Below are 22115 nucleotides of genomic sequence, written 5' to 3'. Positions count from 1 at the left end.
CTGAGACTTAGGTTTGCTGTTAGCAGCTAGGACTCTGTTCTGCAGCTCAGAGTGCAAAATTTTCAACATTTAAAATTCCATAATTACCTTTAGACCAAATAAGGAAAGCATAAAGGTTATATAGAAGAACTGATCCAGGTGCTGGTAAAGTCTATCTATCCAGCCAGCCAGATAAGGATTTCTGATCTCTCTCTGCACTTCTGGCTTCCTAAGAATACTGTTCTCCACTGATTGACCCTTGTGTAGCCATTTGTAAATGTGCAAAGTGGATGTAAAATGGAACTAAACCAGAATGCTTCACTTATTTATACTAGTGACAGTGTTTCACGTCTACTCTGTATTGGTGCAAATGAGTACATGATGTTCAAGGCAGTGGAAAATCAGGCCCTACATTTTTTATGAAGCCGCATTTTGGAATTATTCAGCCATCTACCTTGTATTTCCAGATAGAATTCACAGGTAAATTTGACTCTGTGGGCTGTCACCAAGATGCTCTTTTTGCTGATCGTGCTGTATACCCTGGGCCTGCATTTCCTCTCACTCTGGTGTAGCTCTACTTGAAGTCAATTGAGTTAGGACAACTGTAAAACTGATGTAAGTGAGCAGAGAATTTAGGACATGGGGAAGTGGTAGGGCAATGGGGTAAAGACAAAACATATGAAAAAAAAAGAAAGGTTAAAATAAAGTGTTACATTTGGTTTATTTATTTGCTGTTTGGATGGTAAGCTTTCCAGGCAGTAACCTGTCTTATTGCATGCATGCAAAAATCCTAGCATGCTTTCAGCACTGTACAAATAAATAAATATTTAAAACATCTTTTAAAAGATACATCAGTGTATTCCCCTTCCTAAATGTAAGCTAAAGTTAATGAAAGAGTCAACTCTTTTATCTCAGCAACAAAGCAACATTAAAACAGCTGCACGGGCCTCCAGCAAAACATATTGCAAGTGTTACACGTTATTTCATTGTTCTGCTATGAATACTGATTTATAGACTTTTTAAAATATCCCTTTATAACTTTTATTTCAAAAGAGAACTTATAATGACGCCTTCCAATGCGTTAGAATAATATTATACAGAGCAGCCGCTACAGAATTGTATTTTTCATACTGAAAGATGTAGTATCATGCAGATGGAGAAATTAATAAGGTGTAGAAAAGCCCTTTGAACAGGCTTTTATGACAGAAGACTCTTTACTTCAACCAAACACTTAATTGAGTGGGGGAACAATAATATAAATCACACACAATTCCATACAGAAGGAGGGTTTTTTTATGAAGAGGTGAGTCTGCAGGTGGGAAGGTTCTGCCGCCATGCTTCACATTTAATATAGCTGGAGATTTTTTGCTCTGAAAAGGGTTTTAAGCAGTCATAACAAATATTATGCTCCTAAAAAAAGCATCATAGGCTTATTAAAGAAATACGAAGAAAAGTCTGGCAGAGATAATATTTTGGGTGTGATGAAGCTTATTTTAGTGGTTAAAGAAAGATAATGGGAGTTTCGGGGCTCCTGTGACTTGCTGTGTGACTTTTTTTGTAAACCACTTCACCTTATTTACTGTTCTTTATAACTGGGACAATAATTTGCAGGGGCAAAGTTAACCATGGGCTATTCTATAAGTTAAGACAATAAGGAGCAAGGTATGATCGCTAAGTAAAAATCGAGCATGCCCAGTAAACAGTTCAAAAATATAACAAAGGAGTTAAAGTGGTTAAGAACAGAAGGGGCAACGCTGGTTTGGGGAAATACAGTATCCACTTAACTGCCACCCTAGCAGTCAGTGCATGCATTTGGAAAGGATGTTAAGTCTCCGCAGGCTGTTTCCCCATATATTACATGAACATGATCATCACCATCTCCTCAACAGCTCATTCATATTTAGCCACTAACATTTTTTTATCATATTTAGGCATCTGATTTTTTTTAGAGGCACTGAAGATCCATAATTTCAGCTGAAGTCAATGGGAGCTGCATGTGCTGCTTTGAACCCCCACATTGAAAAGCTTACAGTCTAAATAGAAAGAAAGCCTGAGAGGGGAAAAAAGAGATAGAGAAATGAAGTGACTTCTACAAGGTCATACAGCAACGACGTGGCAGGGCCAGGATTAGAAGCCAGGTCTCCTGCCTCCCAAAATGCTAACCTCTAGATTACACTGCCTCTCTAGAAATAAGATTGGCCTTAAAAAGGGGGCGGAAAAGTCAGCTTCTTCTTGTCCTTAAAATTTCTGAGGCATCACATCATGGCAAGTACCTGCTCCAGCTACCAGATGGATTTGTGGGTAAGTTAAAGATATTTTAAATTGTTCATGGACAGAGCCAAATACCAGTTTCCCTACCAGTTTCTACTTAATATGGATGCTCAAGGCTATCCAACCAAAATTACATTTAGATTAGATTACATTATGCAGTAAGTGGCAAATCATCCCTGCTTCCTTTGACATTCAATATAATAATATTAACCATGATGAATTTCCTTTTACTGTTAATGTGGCTACCATATATTATTTTGTCTGAATTCCATTGTAATATAGCATTAATTAATGCCCGCTGCTTATCGGGTGTTAACCCATTCTCTTCTCCCCATCCCCTCCACCCCACTGGTGTTTAATTCTTGAACAATTGTGCATAGAAAATGCTGCAGAGACTGTAACTACTGCCAGAGAACCTTCATGGGATGTAAGAAGTCAAATGACATCCAGGATGCCAGTTGCCCCCTGCAGTCTTTTATCATAGCAATAGTTCTTTCTCCCTAAGCTAGCAATAAACTAATGTTTGCTACAGTCGCTGAGGCTGTTATAAAGAGCAATCAGAGCCAGGAGAGAGAGAGAGACTGTAAAAATGACCTGGTGGCTTTCTTTATTTATTCTCTCTCCATGACCTTGCAAGTTCAATTTCATCTTCATGCCCCTTCCCCCCGCCCCCCAGTGCTTCTTGTTTCAGGATTGAAGATGACATGCTGAAATATCAGGAGAGGGACTGTTCTGATTTAAATGACATCAGGAAGCCAGATATCACCAGGTGTCCAAAGTCCAATTTTCAAACAAGGGCACGGCTGATAAGATTGCTGTCACAGGGTTTGGGGGCACAAGAACGAGAGCAGAAAAGGTGGGAGCTCAGGTGTGAACACAAAAGTCACCTTTTCCAGATTGGGTTTTCTGGAAGGGTCAATCCAAATTGGCCCCAATCTGACAAAAGCTTATCACTTCGCATACTTTGGGGCAGGGCCTGTTTTTTTGTTCTGCGTTTATACAGTGCCTAGCACAATGGGGTCCTGATCCATGATTAGGATTCTTAGGTGATACCACCATACAAATAGCAATCTAATCATTCTTTCCATTCACTTACACAAGCAGAAAACTCAAAACTGCAAAATCAGAAGTGGAAAGGATGATTTAGCTGATGTTGGTCTTGCTTTGATCAGGGGATTGGACTAGATGACCTCCTGAGGTCTCTTCCAACCCTAATATTCTATGATTCTAACACAAGATAGCTTGTAAGTTCTCCTGATGCTCCTTGCCCTTCCTTCTGGCCAACACCCCATTTCCCCTGTCTGTCTTACCACTAAGACTTCATGACCTTCTTTTAAGAGGTTGAGCTTAAATGGACTCATCTGTACTTAATTAGTTCCCTGGCATGCTGATCTCCCTCTGGCTGATCTCCCTCTCCAGGGCTGCAATTAACCACCAAACTCCAAGCCATTGGCTGGCTGAGCAGATCTTCCTCTTGAGTGTGGTGGTGCAGGGTTTCAGAATCCTCTCCAGGAGGCATTAAAAAACCCGCACTTCCTGTCACAATGTCTTTGAGAGCTAAAGTCTGCATCTGCAAGAATGTACCTCTACCATGTGTGTTGCCCAAGGAGCTCAGAGTTCCTTATACACCTCTACCCTGATATAACGCTGTCCTCGGGAGCCAAAAAATCTTACCACGTTATAGGTGAAACCGCATTATATCGAACTTGCTTTGATCCGCCGGAGCGTGCAACCCCGCCCCCACGGAGCGCTGCTTTACCGCATAATATCCGAATTCGTGTTATATCGGGTTGCGTTATATCGGGGTAGAGGTGTACCTATGCTGAAATGAGCTACAGCAACACCTGACCTTCAGAGAGGAATGTCATTTTATTCCAGATACCGATTACCAGCGAGACAGCTGAGCATGAGAACTCATTACACTGAAATGAAGATGGTTTGACCAGAGGAGCAAACAATGGTCTCATTGCAGCAGCCAGAGTGTAAGCGTCAAAACATATACGCATCATACATACATCTCTAATTAGCATAATTTAAACCCATGGCTTTCTTTTTATGGCAGTTTCATATTCCGTTTTATATTTATATTTATATTCCAATTTTCCACCTTTTAGTCTAGCTTTTCTTTTTTCCGCTGCCAAAATTCTCTCTCGAATGGGAGGGCAATTACTGGGCAAGCATGTAGATCTTTAATTGAAACACTTATAGGTGTGCACTGGAAAACTATAAAGACTTTTAAGAAATAGTAATGCTTTAATAGGTTCTTGTGTACGCACATTGTAACCTAATTCTGCACTCTTTCAGTATTGCTGGGGGAAGTTGCTAATTTATGGTTGTGATGAGCAATAAAGCAATAATAGTAATCTAAAGGTGCAATATCCCTTGTTTAGGGGGCATTTATGGTTATGTATTAAAACTATAAATACTTCAAGATGCTGCAAAACTGATCTATACAAAATGAAAGATAAGATCTCTCTGGTTTAAAAAGAGCTTTTTCAGCAGAAAGCCAGCCTTGTGTTTGTGCTTAAGAAATATTAAACAACAATGCTCATGCTGATGAATGGTCAATGCTGATGAATGGTCATCAGAAGGTATCAGAAGGTATCATCAGAGTGCCTATGTGTATCTTACTTGACCAAAGTCTGTTAACACTTACGTTCTTGCCCTGTAAGAGATTTTTCTCAGCTTTATTAACTATCGTAATTAATTTAACTTGATGGCTGCCTAAGTGTGTATCCAGAACTGGAGCTTCCTTCCTAAAAAATGTTCCCTGCTTTTACTCTTGAGGAATTGCTCCTGTCACTCATGTCCAGAGTCCTGAGCAATTTCATGATACATGTTTTTTTTTTTGGATGGGGGGAGGAGGGGAGTTGGAAAAAGTTTCTTTCCATCACTGCATCAGATCCAACCTATGTCCATTGGGTTTGCAAGCAGTTATGGCCAAATGTCTGTTAGGTATGTGAAATGAGTTCAAGGTTTTGATTTATCTCCTAGAGGACAAGTATCTGCGTTACAAAAACCCCACCATGTTCAGCATGCAGTAGAATTGTTGTCACAGGCTGGGTTTTTCAAAGGAACCCAGGCCGGACAAACTCAGTGGGAGTTGGGAGGCTAGCTGTAAAGACCAAGGATTTAATGGCCCTGGACCATCTTCCATGGAGGTGGTCTCTCCAAGACAAGAATTCTTCTTTTGTCCCTTTAGTTGGCTTTATGGGCCTGATTCAAAACCAAGTGAAAGACTCCCACTGACTTCATTAGGCCCTAAGATAGGTGTTACTCTATCATCAAAAACAGCTGGAATAGAATCAGGATAGACTATCCTGTGCTCACTGCCCTGCTGTATGTTAGGCCACACAAACAACAATGGGGCATGCTGTCGGTGAGGTGTTTATGAAGAGATTTTCTGTTACCCTGCATGAGCTGGGAGCCAGAAGCATTTCCTAAAACACTGGTTGACAGACGAGGTGAAAACACTTTTTTTTTTCTTTTTACAAGTCAGAGTAAGAAAGGGTGACAGGAAGGGATAATTACCTTGTCTGCGCTGGGTCTCTGGATAGACACAGTGGCATTTCAGAAATCCAGATGGCTTTGCTGTGTTATGATTGGAAAAAGAATGGAGGGCAGAACCCTCTGACATTACAGACCATAAACAATTTCTTGGTAAAGGTAAGCAAAGCAAGATATATAGCCGGGGCTATAGCTCTCACTGTGGGGCCTGTGCCAACACCACAGACATTCAGACCTGCATTGCCAATGTGTCAGGGAATACTTCATAATAATAATTCTAGATGCATGTTGTGTTTTCATTGAGGGGACTTTGGGAAGAGGGGGATATCTTGGTTCTTTAAACAGCTTCCCTCTTCTGGAAAGGGGTCCCTTTGCTGTACAGATTGGATAAGTACTCAGAAGTTCCAGTGCTTTTCTAAAGTATCCAGACCTGTTCGGTTTGCAAAACTGGGCTGGGAATCTTACAAAAACACTAAATTTCTTTCATGTTCTTGCTTCAGGTCAAGGACTGAAGGCTCATGGCAACAGCCTTTCCTGTGGCATGTTGGTATTGCCACAGCCCATCCCATTTGGAACCCAGAAGGGCAATAAATAGTGAAAAATAACTGGGAATTAAGTACTTGAAACCTAGCGCGTGGAAGCAAAATGTCTTTAGGTGGAATATGGGTTTAACAAGCCATTCTGGGTCAGCCTCAAGCACAGACTATTTCTCCCCTTCCCATTAAATAGAATGTGTTTCCTTAGCCACCCTCATCTCTTGGATTATACTGTTCCCGAAGTTTCCTACCCAGCTTCTTTAGTAGAAACTGTTAAAAAAAATGTTGACAAAAATATTTGCTAAAAGATGTGTGCTGTTTTTCCACCAGTTTATAGAGTGGAGGAAACCATCTCAAAATTGAAAACTTAGTTGAAAAAATTAATTTTTTTCCCCCAAAATTGTTTTCTGTATTTTTTTTTAACCAGCATTATCCCCAAAACGTGGGATGAAATTCTGGCCCCATTGAAGAAATCAAAGGCAAAATTCCCATTGACTTCAATGGAGCTAGTATTTCATCCTTCATTCTCAAAGGATCAGGGATGCAAACCCTTCATCATCACAGGGAGTCGCCACTTTTGAATTACGCTAAAATAATCATTTGAAACAAATTCACCCAGGAGTCTCCTCATGAGGGAGGCTTTACACTGCAAATAATCCCAGAGAGACGTCATGCACTCACCCAAGCTCCCTACACATACAGAAAAGGCAAAAAATGAAGCAGTAGGTCTGGATAGCTGATTTCAGGGCCCTCAATGGTTGAAACAAGCTCCGTGTATAATGCAGATGGGCCTCTTTTACAGTCTGAGTGCATCAGTTTACCATCTGTCTTCTCTCTATTGAAACACTCTTGATAATAAAGAGATTTTTGTAGTCGGCGCTATGGAGGCAGAGTGAGTGTCAGTAGTTTAAAGAAAGAGGTGTGGAAAACATCAATAACGGGGGGGGGAAATTATGGTTTCAAAAGAGGATGCTTTAATGTACTGGGAAACAAGGAGGCAGCTGTGGCTTACTAACAAAACTCGGTGTCTCCATAGCAGCTTAAGTTGGTTCATCACTGCTCATTGAGTTTGAGCTGAAATTTAGTGCTGCCAAGTGGCTTTGTTGCTGAGCCCTCTTCAGTACGGGAAAGGTTGAGACTCTCGTTTTCCCCCAGGCAGGGAACTTGAACCAACTACATCTCCTCTTCTTTCTCTTGTTGTTCAGGGTGTGGATATGCTTCTCCTGGGGCCATGATGAACAACTATTTTACTCTGCAGGCTCTTCTGAAGCATTTAATGAGATGGCGACTCTGCCGACTCATGACACTAGCACTGGAGTAGCTCAGACGTATTTCCATTGAAGCCCCCATGTAAAACAGGCCTTCTCCATTTTATGTTCCTCTTACTTCAGAGCACAAGTGCCACCACCCTTAAATACTTGTGTGTTGCAGATTATTCTTCCATTCTCCACCTTGCTTCTGCATCTTACTGACATCCCCATTGTGCATCTGTTCACTGACAGCCCAAAACTAAAGGGCACCTGTTCTGTTAGTCAAGGTACCTGGTCAACAGAGTGAAGCTGTGGCACAAATGTCCTTACATAGCACATTACGTTGAGGCTTAATCAGATGGTGGTAGGCAACCGATCTACAAAGAGTGAATTGGAGATGAAGAAGATCAGATTATTAAACTCTTCAGGACAGGGAATGTCTGCTATGCAGTTTAGTTATTGTACCTCCCACCTGTACTGCTTCCAAACCAGTGTATGCAACCATCTCAGTTGGTTTAATTCCCACATGTGCAAGTCTGGACAGCAGAACCTGGAATCTAAAGCCTCCTGCTTTCCAGCTCCTTATTGGAGAACGCATGTGTAGCGGTTACAGCAAGATGACTAGGAGTCAGAACTACTGTTTTTTAAATTCTGCCTCTACTACTGACCTAGAGCAAATCACTCTGCCTCCTTGTGCCTCAGTTTTCCCATCTGTGAAATGCGGGATAAAGATATCTCCCTATTAATGCTTGTAAAATATTTTGGGATGCTCGGCTGCAAGACACTATAGAAATGTAAAGGACTGTGTGAGCTAAACAGGCCTTTGAGCATACACATGACTATCTGGAAGCCCAGTGTGCAAATGGAGAATTGTGGTAATAGCACATGAAAAAGTAGGGGCACAAATAGCCATGCAAAAAGGTGTGCGGACCTCGAGCCTTGTGTTATGCCAGCTGACGCTTAATTTTCCTGATGCTTTTATTTCCACACTTCTAAAAAGCGGGTTAATAATACCTACCTAGTTCAGGTAGGGATACTGTGCAGCATAACTGAATAATGTTTGTACACTAGTCTGAGACCCTATGATGAGAGACCATATGAGTACAAAACTATTATTATCATTATTTTGTTTCTTGCCAATTTTCCTTGGCCGCCAAAGCCTCTTTTTTGTCAGGTTGTAAGTTGTCTCAGGAATCAAATATTTGAGCTGTTTTTATAAAGTGCAGTACAATCAGGCCCAGAAGATATATGCAATGTTTTAATACATAAAAGGTAAGTGAGTCAATGCCTATCTGCCTTGCAGCACAACTCAATTGTTTTCCCATTTCAAATCCGTTAATCCATGTAGCCATGACCTGTATCAATTCTTTCAGGAAAAGCTCGGAGGCAGAAGTGCCTTTCTGCCTCCCTCTCAGGCTATGCCTATCAATACCCATAATTCTGTCAGCAGCCAGCTGCTTGGCACAAGCCTTGCCAAGTCAGCAGCTCTCTGAACTCTTCCCTTGGGGAAACCATTCACCTTATCACCAGAGAGAGGGAGGGGAAAAAATTCCATCTGTTACAGCTTAGAGCTAGAAGTCTCATAATTGCATCAGTACACAGGCTGCATATCAGATTTTTCTTGTTTTAGGAAGCTCTTAGGGAGCATTCGCTCTCATTTTATTGTTGTTTTCTCCCTAGCAAGTGACTGTATTTCATTTCCACTGAGATACAATGCAAGAATTTCTCAGCAAGTTTGTTGTTTAATAATGCCGGGGAGCTGCTTATACCAGTAAATGTATCCTTGAAAATCTGCATACTATCCTGCTGTGTAAACTTTTGCAAAATAGCACACAGTCTACTGTAAATGCTGGGTCATCTATGGTATATGGCTGTGATGGAGCAAAACACTTAAGCTCACAAGTAACTTTAAGTACCTGAGTAGTCCCAATGAAATCAAGTTAAAGTTGTGCATGGGTTTATGTGCTTTGTTGGACTTGGGTCTATGTGCATGGTGGATGTTAGAATGAATGAAACATACAGACCACTTAAGGGCCTGTTTTCCTTGTTGTGATGTGCAGAGCAGAATGTGCTTTGCTATATCTAAAGATAAAAGTTTTCACAAAATGTGTTATTGCTGGTGTCTTTGGGGTAATGATGGCAATGAAATGTTTCAGTAGGGGGTGTCTAACTTCAGTACAAAGTGGGTTATGTTGTCAGAGGAAGAATGGTCTAGTGATTAGGGTATTAGCATAGCCCCTCACAGATGGGGTTTCAATTCCCCGGTCTACCACATACCTCTTGTGTGGCTTTGGGCAAATGACTTAGGACCAGCTTTTTAATGGTATGTAGGCACCTAGTGGGATTCCAGTGTGAGTTAGGTACCTACATGCTTTTGAAAATCCTGCTGGGTGCCTATCTATCTGCATCTTTAGGCATCTAAACACCTTTACAAATCTGGACTCTAGTGTCTCTTGTGCCTCTGTTCCCTATCTGCAAAATGGGGATAATAACACTGCCCAACCTGACAGGGGTGTTGTGAGGATAAAATACATTTTGTGACCTGCTCAGGTACTACAGGGATGAGGGCCATGTAAGTATCTAAGCTAATAAGTATTGTATCAAGAATGCAATGTTAAACTCCCTTTTAAACTTTAATTTGTAGACATTCCTGTGGTGCTAAACACTGAAGGGCTGGAGCGCCACATAAACATCAATCAGTTACCTCTCCCAACACAGGTCTAAGATGCGGAATCTGACCAAATGGGTAAACAGCACAGAGGAGTAAAATGACTTATCAAAGTGACATAGAAGGTCTGTGGCAAACCCAGGAATTCATAGTTTCATAGATTTAAGGCCATAAAGGACCATTAGATCATCTAATCTGACCTCCTTTCTATAACAGGCCAAAGAATCTTATCACATTACTCCTGTATTGAGTTTTTGACTAAACCATATCTTCCAGAAAGCATCCAATCTTGATATGAAGATTACAAGGGATGGAGAATCCCTAACTTCCCAGGGTAGTTTGTTCCAGAGGTTAATCACTCTCACCAGGGGCAGCTCCAGGCCCCAGTACGCCAAGCGCATGCTTGGGGTGGCAAGCCGCGGGGGGCGCTCTGCCGGCGCCATGAGGGTGGCAGGCAGGCTGCCTTCCGCAGCTTGCCTGCGGAGGGTCCGCTGGTCCCGCGGCTTCGGAGGACCTCCCGCAGGCGTGCCTGCGGAGGGTCCGCTGGTCCCACGGCTTCGGAGGCACACCTGCGGGAGGTCCGCTGAAGCCGTGGGACCAGCAGACCCTCCGCAGGCAAACCGCCGGAGGCAGCCTGCCTGCCGTGATTAGGGCAGCAAAATCCCTAGAGCCGCCCCTGACCCTCACTGTTAAAAATGTGAGCCTTGTTTCTAAGTTGAATTTGTCTCCCCTTCTAGCCATTGGTTCTTGTTCTACCTTTCTCTGCTAGATTAGATAGTCCTTTATTACCTGGTATTTTCTTCCTGTGAAGATACTGATACATCAAGATCAAGTTACCTATGATCTGCTTTTTGATAAATTTAAGAGATTGAGCTCCCTAGATTATTTTCAGCCCTTGAGTACAACTCAGGTCTCAGGTTTTACTGTCTAGGTATTAACCACAAGACTATCCATCCTCTCTGTTTCAAAGATTGGGCTAAGACTCTCAAGAGAGGGTTTTAGAATGCCAGAGCCATAGAAATAGTCAATCACATTTCAGAGGACAGACAGGACCTGACTATGTATCTTTTGAAAATATTTACTAGTTTAGGGCACAATTCACCTCTGCGCACAGGGATAACAAAAAGTCAAAGAACTCCTTAAATCCCATTTAGGCCTTCAAAATAAGGCTTAAATCAGACTTAAAGGGTGATTGACAGATGCCCCCCAAATAAGGGGTGAATTTCACCAACTCAGAATTGTTTGCTGCTCTAGGAAAATGTGCTGCTGTTGTATTTCAGAGGCAAGGATGGCACTATGACGGACATTTTATGTGTTTCCAATATGCCAGATACACTTTCTAAATAGCTGCCAAGAAAATCAACAACTAGTAACTATTTATATCATTTAAAAAAAAGACATTTGGACAGTAAATTGCAAATAGTCATAGAGTGTGTGATAAATCTAATTCCAGAGAAGCCTCTGGTGCAAAATAACCTCTTCGTTTCAAAGTGCTGTTGCATTCATTTTATTCTCCCTATAAATAATGATGTTGAGGTACACTGCACTGACAATGGTATGAAATTAAAGATACAAAACATTTATGGTCCTGGTTTAAGTGAGAAATCCGTGAAGGGAAATTAGGAGGCAGAGTATAACAATTTAGTTAGGTTTTTGTTTGTTTTTTGTTTTTGATAATTACTTGTAAAATGTAGCTGTTGTCAATAAAACATCCTTTAGGGCCCACCTGATCTCTCCATGGCCTCTCATATCATTTGCATATTGAAAACTCAGCGCTTTCAGCTGTCCTAATCAAACTTGCAAGAAATAAAATCTGCCTTTACATAGCAAGGATGCTTAGCTTGGAATGCGTGTGTGAAAATTCTATGGCCACTCCGTGCATCTCATCCCAGCTACCTCCACTGACGATCCAAGGGGAAAAATGTCAACGGACTTGGGGGGATGGGTGCAGAAGAACACCCAGGAGTTTGGATGTTTAGGTCAACAAGCCCAAACTCTTGCATCTGCCAGACTGGAGTGGACATATCACATGAATGTGGGTTTTCACAGGATTTCAGCAGAGTCATTCCTGGTCGTTGTCTTGCCCCATTATTCCTCATATACCATTCTCGTGCCTTTTTTTCTGTGCTGACCCCTGCACCCTGTCCAATCTCTGTCACCCCAGCCAGCACTCTTTACTCATTCAAAGACCTGCTGCTTCTCTGTCATCCACATAAGGTGAGTCGGTATTTAGAGCTTGGTTGTGCTCTTGCTTGACTCAACCAAGCAGGGGATTAAGCAAGAGTAACACCTCCCCCACCCACCTGTGAACCTAACAGCCCCTCAGTGCCCTGTGGCAAAGGGTTCACTGCCATGTAACAACAGCTCCTTTCAAACCCGACAAACTCACTACACCTACCACATTGCTGTCATGATATTGATCTATGAAGACTATCACATGAGATATCAAATGAAAGCCTGTAACACACTGGTAATTAAGATGATTGTGAAATGTGTATATTGACACTAAATGAGGAATTATGGGTACTTACTGATATTATCCTTTAACCAAACAAAGGGGAAAATGTTTTGTTCCAGACAAGAGGGGGCATAATCATTTCCCGATCTCTAATGTAAGATGAGCATGGTGATACCAGAGACTGTGGGCAGTTCATTTGCTTCTGAGGTCAACACCAATTATCGTGAGGAAGGGGAAACAGCATGCTGTCAGCACACTGGAGTCTGAACTCCAGGGGATCATCCTGACTCTCGAAACTTTGGGGATATAAGGAGAAGCAAAAAGACATTTTGGTTATCCATCACAGAGGGAACAAAGCGATCAGCACTCTCTGTATTCCATGGAAGGTGGATCCCCTACCATGGGGTGTGGGTGGGGGAGGGTTGGTGATGCTGAAAAGTTGCTTTAGGTAAGGAAATTATGTTAGCCCCGGATTGTAGCCTGGTAAGTTTTAGTCACTAGAAAATGTGATTATATTTTTGTTTTATTTGTAATAATTTTCTGTTTCTATTATTTCTGCTTAGTATCACTTAAATATTTGTTTTTTTTATTTAAAAATGTATTCTTGTTTTAACTCATCTCAGTGCTATTCTATTAAAGGGAGATGCACACCCTCTGCTGCCCCAACAGGCTGCTGTATATTCTGTCTCTCTGGAGACAGCAAGCTTGGTAATTTCGCTAAGTGACTGTGGCTGGAGGGCACTGGAGAGTTCCAGAACTGAAGTACACCAAGGTTTAATCCGCAAAGCAAAGTTAGGACTGGTGGAGTCCAAAGAAGTTTGTTTGTCAGGCTCACAGACTGGGGTAGCAGGGAGCTTTCACACAGTTTCACACCAACAAACCCCTCCTTTACTAAGGCACAGGGATACCAGGATAACTTACAATTGTGGACGCCCTGAGAAAAGTGTCCCACCAGCCCACATATGTGCACTTACCCCTCCTTGTTCAGCCTCCCCAGAACCTGAGCCTGAGTTTGGGGCAGTCTGCAGCCCTGCTGTCTGGAGAGTCCCACAGCAAGGAAGGGAGTACAGAGAGGCAAGGACTGGGCAGGTGATTTACCTAGGTTCCTTACAGTAGTTTGGGATGCTGTGACATACCAGGGTACAATCCAAACTAATAAGTAGCTGTGTCACCCCTGCTCTGTAAGCTGGGGTTCCCTTTACAGTGCCTTCCTTGCTGCTGTAACTTCTAACCTGGATTGCTTCCAAACAGCCTCCAGCTTGTAAGTCACTCCTAGCCATGTCTGTGTGTGCTGCAGCCAGCCAGCCACACCTTGATTCTTACTAGCCTTAAAGACTACTACAGGATGACCCCAACAGACTCTCTGTCCTAGATTTTGCCCCAGAAACGTATGTCCTGTACTGCCCAGCCCTCTACTGGACAACACAAATATACTGAGTTGGTTATTCCTTTAAGGGAATAATATGCACACAACTTTTTATCCCAAATGGCATTATCCAGACACTTCAACCTGAACACACTGGATCAGATAAAACAGTAAAACAAGTTTATTTTTTCTTGTAACAATTTCTGACTTTTATGCCTCAGTAATTGTACTCACTTAAAATTTATCTCTTTGTAGTTAATAAAAATAAAATGCATACTGATGCATAACTTAACAAACTACGTTAGATTCAAAGCAAAGTTTTCTCTCCACATGCTTTCAGCAGTCTCACTGACCAAACTGTTTAGGTCAGGACCTCTCCCCCAGAGTCCAAGGGTTGTTTCTTTTTTCCTTAGATGCAGTGCATGCAATAGGTAGGAAGAGAGAGGGGGGAGCCTTGGGGTGTTTGTCCCTCCTTTTTATAGTTTCAGTCCCCATCTTGGAAAAATTTACAGCTGAGACACAGGAGACAAAGAATCTACATGGAAGGATATTCCCTGCTGTTTTTTCTTCAGCCTTTTGAACTTCCTTTGTTTTCCCTCCCTGTTTCATGACTCAGTTTACTGCTTAAATGCGAATTAAGGCAAACACATATTTCTTCCTTTGTTTAGGATGGGCCTTACTTCTGCCTTGGCAGGGATGTGGGGTTTGGAACATGTATTAATAGCATCATGCTGTGGAATCTTATAATTTCACATACAGTGTTGCAATACATATTTTATCATGACAATACTGACCAGCAAATTATGAGTTTTCAAATGAAACCTTACAAGGCATACTTTGTATTATTACACACAGTGTAGGATGTAAACACAGGGGGATATTCTGTCACAGATGCAAATGGGATTAGGGCACCAAATCAGCATAACATCAATGGGATTTAAGCAAATGCTTAAAATTAAGCATGTGCTTACAAATAAAATTTTAAAATCAAGGAACAAAAAGTTAATGGGACTTAGTCTCTTAAATGACTCTCCTAGGCACTTTTGGAAATGAGATGTAAGCACCTAAATCACTTGGGTTCTTTTTCCCTCCAGGCTTGATGGGGGCCAAGGTGCTTAATGCTGGTGGATTCCTGCTGTTGTGCACGAGGTTAAAATGACAGTGAAATATAAGCAAAAAAGCCCAGCACAAGGATGCTGGGAGAGCTTGTCCAAGTTAGTAGAGTGGTGCTTTGTTCTGAATGACTCATAAAAGAAAGGGGCCCTGTTCCGTGAATTCCAGCCCCACATCCAAGTAAAATTCAGCAGGAGTAGAGGCCTTCTCAAGGCTTTCAGCATTTTGGTTTTGCCTCCTGCCCTTTTCACAATCCTGATCTGTCTGGGGAGCTCTCAGTTCATTTAGTTGGCAGTGTTTTTTACAGATGAGTGGCCTGTTGTAATTTTAGCCTTCTCTGAAAAGGTAAAACATGACCTTTTGGGTTTCCTCTTCGAGTCCAGCGGGTCCCACTGTACACTGGAGCTGGCACTTGGTGATGAGTGTGTTGTAACCAAGTGAGCAGGCCAGAGCCCTGGGGCCTATAGCTGTCCTCCCTTGTCAATCAGAGTAATTAAAACTGAAAGCCCCCTTTGAGAAATGACCTCATCACTGAAGCAGTCCTCTCTTCCCATTTTTCATTCAGGATGCACGAAAATTATTAAGACCGGGCTCTTATCTTGTTTGTAGGTGGATTAGAGAAGACAGGAGGACAGACCTTCAGCTGATATAAAAAACCATTGACTTCAGTAGTGCTATACCATCTAAGGGTCCAGTGCAAGGCCTTTAGCAAACTTCACTTTCTTTTCTGCCTTGTAACCTCTAGTCCTTTCTTAAAGACACACAGAGAGTAAAATCCTCCTATAACATCTCCAGATTTCAATCCCAAAACTAATGGAGAATCCAGTGATTCTCAGCCCCAACTCCAGTTCCACTCAGTGACTGGTTCTTTTGTTCACATGAGCCCTAACCCTTGGGTCAGGACTTAGTCTGAACAGTGGGGTTGTGCTCTGGTTGTTCCCTAAGAGCTTAGTGAGGAAGGACTCTTCCACTACAGCCAGCAGAGTTTATTTGAAATCACTATATTGCACTAACATGGTCCCTTAAGGGAAGAATGAATAAATATGATGCACCATGCAACAGCACAGAGCACGTAGTGGACACTACCAGAAGCAAATAATAAATAATAGTTGATCAACAATTTTCCAACAAAAAGCTTTTTCATTAGAAAGTAGGGTTTTGCTGAGAACAAAATTTTTCACTTAAACATTTCATTTCACAATTTGTTTTCATTTTCCAAACTCTTTCCAAAATAAAAAAAATCAGGAAATAAAACAACATTGTTTGGCATTTTCAAAAATTTTCATTTCAGATCTGTGGCATTTTTCTCTACCTTGGCTGTTTTCCTACTTTTGTGTTAATTTTTAGAAGTGAAAGACTATTTTTAACATGAAGAGATCCTCCCTCCCTCACACTTTTTAAAATTGTTTCTTTACTGGAAAAAAGATAGGAAATAGTAAGAAAAAAAGGGAGAAAACCACTTCCCCACATTTTTGAAATTTACTATGAGAAAACCAGGATTTCCCAATTGGAAAATTTTCTAATAAATAGTAATACTAAGAGTTGACTCGGTCTTCTTGTTCCATGTAAATGCATCTGTGATGAGGGTCAGGCTGTATAAAGTACTCCTATGAGTCACAGTAGAAGAGAGGAACTGAAGATTATTATCCTATTTTTCTACAAGCAGGGACTATTCCTAAGTTTTCACTTCAGCAAACAGGAATTTACAGCTTCTGTCTGGTCAATTGGTTTTTAATTAAAATTTTATTGAGGTCCTCAAAACTTGAGGCCATAAAACAGATATGCCAATGTTTGGCTAAAAGAGCATCATGTAAGTACATTTAAATCACCTCCATATTGACCCTACAGTGCCTCAGTGTATATGCTATGGTCTTGGAACAAAATGGAGATGCACAGCGCAGTGGTCACCAGGAATGATGGGTGAGTTAGCTCGGTATGGTCAAGAACATATGTGCTCTACGTAAGTACATTTAAATCACCTCCATATTGACCCTAAAGTGCCTCAGTGTATATGCTATGGTCTTGGAACAAAATGGAGATGCACAGCGCAGTGGTCACCAGGAATGATGGATGAGTTAGCTCGGTATGGTCCAGAACATATGTGCTCTACGTGAATCACATATACTGTGCTGACTACACTGATGTGCACAGTCTCAGTCCTGTTAGCCCTGCAGAATCCATGTGTCTATGGAAGAGTGATCTGGATTAGCCTCCTGTAACATTGTCAGCTATGTTGCAGCTACATATTCCTCATTACCAGTCCGGTTCTCAGAGATAGAAAAGATTCAGCAGGATGTTCAGAGTTTTCCTTCTACCACTGATTGCTGCAGCTCCCCTTCTAAGCCGTAGCTGTGAACTGACCGGCACCAAATGACTCTTGCTTACAGAAATCAACCCTTAATGCCATCAGTTCGGATGCCATGCATGAAAAGATTCTTGATCAATACTGAAATGGGTAGGTGTGATGGAGTGTACTAGGCTCTTTGAGGTAGGGTTGCCAACCCTTCAGGATTGGCCTGGAGTCTCCAGGAATGAAAGATTAATCTTTAATTAAAATTTATGTCATGTGAGGAAATCTCCAGGAATACAGCCAACCAACGTTGGCAACCCTAGTTTGAGCCCACCTGCCCCCTGCAGGAAGCCTGGCAGTCCTGCCACACCCCAGGAAAAGGAGCAGTGAAGGTGGGTCCTCCAGGCCTGCCTAGAAAGGCTGCAGGGAAGCAGCCAATCAGAGCACAGCAGGCTCAGGTGCGGCAGGTGCTGAGCAGGTCAGTTGCTAGCTGGGGCTGGAAGGGTGAGGAAGGAAGGAAGGAAGGAAGGGGGTAGCAGGTGTCTTGCTGGCAGAGTGGCCAAAGCCCTGAGAAGGGGACAAGTTTCATTTAGAAGCCCAGAGACAGGGCTAAAGACATTACCCAGGGTGGAGGGACAGGCCCTGTTGGACTTTTTGCCCCAAAAGGGGATTGTTCGTGCACAGAGACTGTAACATGGCCACTGAAGACCCACCAGACGAGGGGCACAGCTGACAGAGGGTGCCAGGAGCAGAGAAAAAGAGAGTGCAGGTTCACACCTATCCGACAGGAGTCGTGCACAAGAGGTGAGTGTCTGCTGTCACTAGGGTAACCAGATGTCCCAATTTTATAGGGATAGTCCTGATTTTTGGGTCATTTTCTTATATAGGCTCCTATTACCCCCCACACTATGTCCTGATTTTTCACATTTGCTGTCTGGTCACCCTACCTGTCACAGTAGGAGTTTGTGGTTTTCAACCTGAAAACCGGGGGTGAGGGGCGGTGAGGAAGCTTTGGCTAAATGTTGGGATCCACTCAAATGCAAAGGTGGGAGACGTCAGACCTTTGTGACCTTTGTCAAATGGACACTGCTGAGTTTTCTGGGCTTTCCAGTTGATGTGCAAGCAAGAAGGGTAAATGATTCAGGTCCTGATCCAGAATTTAAGCATAAGGTTAACTTTCAGCATGTGAGCTGATTACAGTGGGATTACTCACATGCTTCAAATTATGAGGTTTAGGTGCTCTGCAAGATCCAGCCGCCAATACTTCAACCCAAAACTTCTTCCTTCCTAGGATTCTGCTTCAGCTGTCACTATTGTACACATCTTTAGTCTATTACCTGATGCCCTATCTTTTACTATCTGTTGATTTTAATGATGCTACCTCTAGACTCCCAAACTTCCTGAGGTTTTTTTTGGAAAATCTGCAGAAAGAATCTAGGCCAAATGTCTTTTGCCTATTGAATATTATTTTTCTTATTTATTCAGACTTGAAATTGAGTAGCAACTGGTTTTGTGTTGTTTGTTTTTAGTGCTGCCAAAAAAAAATAAAAATCAGAGGATAATCAGTAGGATGTTTGTAAACTTCATATATTAGGCAGATTGAATAAACTGGCACACAGCTGATTATGTTTTCCCAGATCAGTTACCTATAGCGTTTTTGTTTTTGTTGTGTAATCGTGACTTCTGTTGAGGGCAGAAGGATTACATATAGCTGTATGGAAACTCAATATCAGAGAAGGGCTTACAGAAAATTGATACAAGGGATAATGAAGATAATGTGGTAGGCAAAGGATTATTAGACAGAGAATGCAAACTCTTCTACTACAACAAATAACACAAGGCCTGCTTCTCATTTATACTAAGGCCACTTTGCACCACTGTAGCAGCATAAAGGGGACTTAAAGTGGCTGTAAATGTAATTAATGTTCACCCTTTATTCTGTGAAAGTGGTGTTATTATCAAGGGGCCTTAGAATGAATGAGAGTTAGGCCAGTATTTGAATAATAGGTGGACACAGGTGAGGTTGATTTTTAGAGGTTCTGAGCACACACACAACACTAGTTGAAGTCAGTGGGAGATGCAAGTGCTCAGAAACTCTAAAATTTCAGGCCATTACTGTATATAAGGAAACAGACTTGAATGAAGCATAGGCTGTGGCATTCATTAGCGTCTCTCCCACAAATAGTTTCTTAGAATGTATTGCAAAGATCTGTAATTGCATTATTTCCCCCCCTTATGCATACCTCCTGTTAGCAGAAGTAGGCAGAGAAAATAAGCCCAGATCCTCAGTTGGTGTAAATCATGACTCCATTGAGGTCAGTGGAATTATGCAGGCTTTTTTTCTAGTTGTGATCTGGCCTTAAGTTTTCAACTGAGAGTTGAAGTAAGACAGAGAGTTAATGAGATGGTATGAGACAGCATCAGCTGCAAAGGAGAAGGCTCCCAAGCAGTGCAGTTGTGAGAGGCCATAGAAAGGAAGCCGGTGTTAAGAGTGGAATGAGCAGTGGGGGAGAAGTTTGAGAAAAGGGCTCTCAGACAGGCTGGGGCAAGAGGATGGCAGGTTTTAACAAACAGCGATTTAGAACTGGATCCTTATTTCTAGCCCTTTTACTTCACTAGGCCTAACTCTCAGCTTGGTGGCATTTCTCTGTCTGTGATGTGACAACTTAAAGGCCCTCAGTTGACTTTGTTGGGTTTTCTATCAGGCACTAAATTGACTCAACAATGTAAAATAAAGAAAACAAAAGGCGCAACCTACAATGAGCTTTCTGTATTAAGAAATATGATTCAGTTATGATGTATCAAATAGTAATATCTTTTACTCTCTTTTTTTTCTAGTTCATGTGCTTTCAAGAAACATGAGGGAGAAAATAGGAAATGCAATGCACACAGCATTATTCCAAAGGGGTAATAGAAAACAAATGATCACCCCCTGCTAGTTATGTTTCCTAATAATACAGTTATTCTCCCCCACTCCCTTCCAGTTTTCTAGGAAAATGAAATGTGCTAGTATCTGTTGCAGCGATGATCAGAAGGACTCATAAAAGATCTTAATATTTTGTTGTCATGTTTGAAAAATGCAAACGGATTGTTGTTGTTTTCTTTATGCCAGGACGTGCTAATTGCAAATGCGTGCATCAATTATGCATGTTGTGCACAGTTGGGGAGCCAAAATAAATATTTTTGGATATCATTAACCAGGAATATCACTTTATCTTAGTGTCACCATCATTTTCCACATTGCAATGTTTTAGTTTACAACATATGGCAGTAAGGTGACTAATGGGAAAAACCAATTTTGTGTAATAAGATCCATATTTTCCTTTTTTCAGCATAGTTCCAGTAGCTATTATAGTTTATATTTCACCGTAGATATTTGGTTTTTCACCTCTAAATATTTAAATGTATGAAACTGAAAAGTCAGACTTGATTCTCCCTCACATGTCACCTTTTCCAGTCCCTTCTGTCTGTGCAAAGTGAATGAAAAATGCTGCCACCAGTTTGCATGAAAGGATAATTCTGCACCCACTTGAACGAGAGCCCTAAGGTCAGAAATAGCCCAGATTTGTTGATTTTTCTGGACAGGCTGCAAAGTCCATCTCTTTGAGGCACTGAGAAGCCTGAAGGAGCTGAGGATGGAATGTTTACTGGGAAAGTCTGATGGGGACTTTAAACTGTATTAGTCACATCACTGATAAAGTGATGTGTGGGGAGGGGGATTGGAAGAGGTGCTGCAGCTTGGGTCAATGTTTCTCCTGTATCACCCATGTTTTTAAGTATAAGTAGAGGGCACCCAGAACTTTGCATAAGCACCTTAGGCATGGAATTTGTATAAGACTGAAAGTTTAATAAATAACTATGGAATTAGGTCCTTTTCTTTAGGTACTTGGGCTTGAACTTTTTGACCGGTGAATAGACTCCGGTTGCAGGAATCAGGGTTTCTTTGCAAACATTTTGTGAACAGGGGAAAGGGCTAAGAGGAAGGTTTGCAAAGGCACGAAGGTCAGCAGGTGCACAACTCCCAGTGAAAGTCAATGGGAGATGGGTGCCTAACTCCCGTTTGTGCTTTTCAAATCCCCTCCCCCACCTCAAATTCATAGCAAATATTATTCACAACAAATAATTCCATCAGCTCTACTGACAAAATTGACACTGAAGTCAGTGGCGCCATACTGATTTATAGCAGCTGAGGATCTGCCCCAGGGGCATTTCTCTGGATTTATTACAGCAGTGTAGCCCCATAGTCTCTGGAACATATGTGCGGGGGTGGGGGAGCAGGGAGGTCCTGTCCTCTGGCACAAATGCTGCCACAGTGTGGCCTTGAATTCTTTGAATCTGAGGGGTTTTTTAAAGTGTTTATTTAGCTAAGATCCTCTTGGCACATAAAAAATCTGATTGCCATAGAAATGTGCATCTTCAAAAGTCACTCTTTAATGCCATCATCTTCATAGTGTTTGACCTCCCCCTGCCCACACATTGTTTTAAAGTAGGTGTCATAAATATATTGATTTTTTTTCTTTTAGTTCCCTATGTCAAAGCACTGCTTTAATCAAAAGTAAGTTATGTAAAGGCCATTAGGTCAGCCCAGCCAGCAAAATGAAAACTGCAATACATCATTTATTTGTAAATGTCAGTGAAATCCACAGATCAATATCTTTTCCAATGTGGATTATATTT

This window comes from Mauremys reevesii, linkage group 4, assembly GCF_016161935.1.
Source record: "Mauremys reevesii isolate NIE-2019 linkage group 4, ASM1616193v1, whole genome shotgun sequence".
In the NCBI taxonomy this organism is placed as follows: domain Eukaryota; kingdom Metazoa; phylum Chordata; order Testudines; family Geoemydidae; genus Mauremys; species Mauremys reevesii.
Note: the sequence above shows the minus strand (reverse complement) of the source record.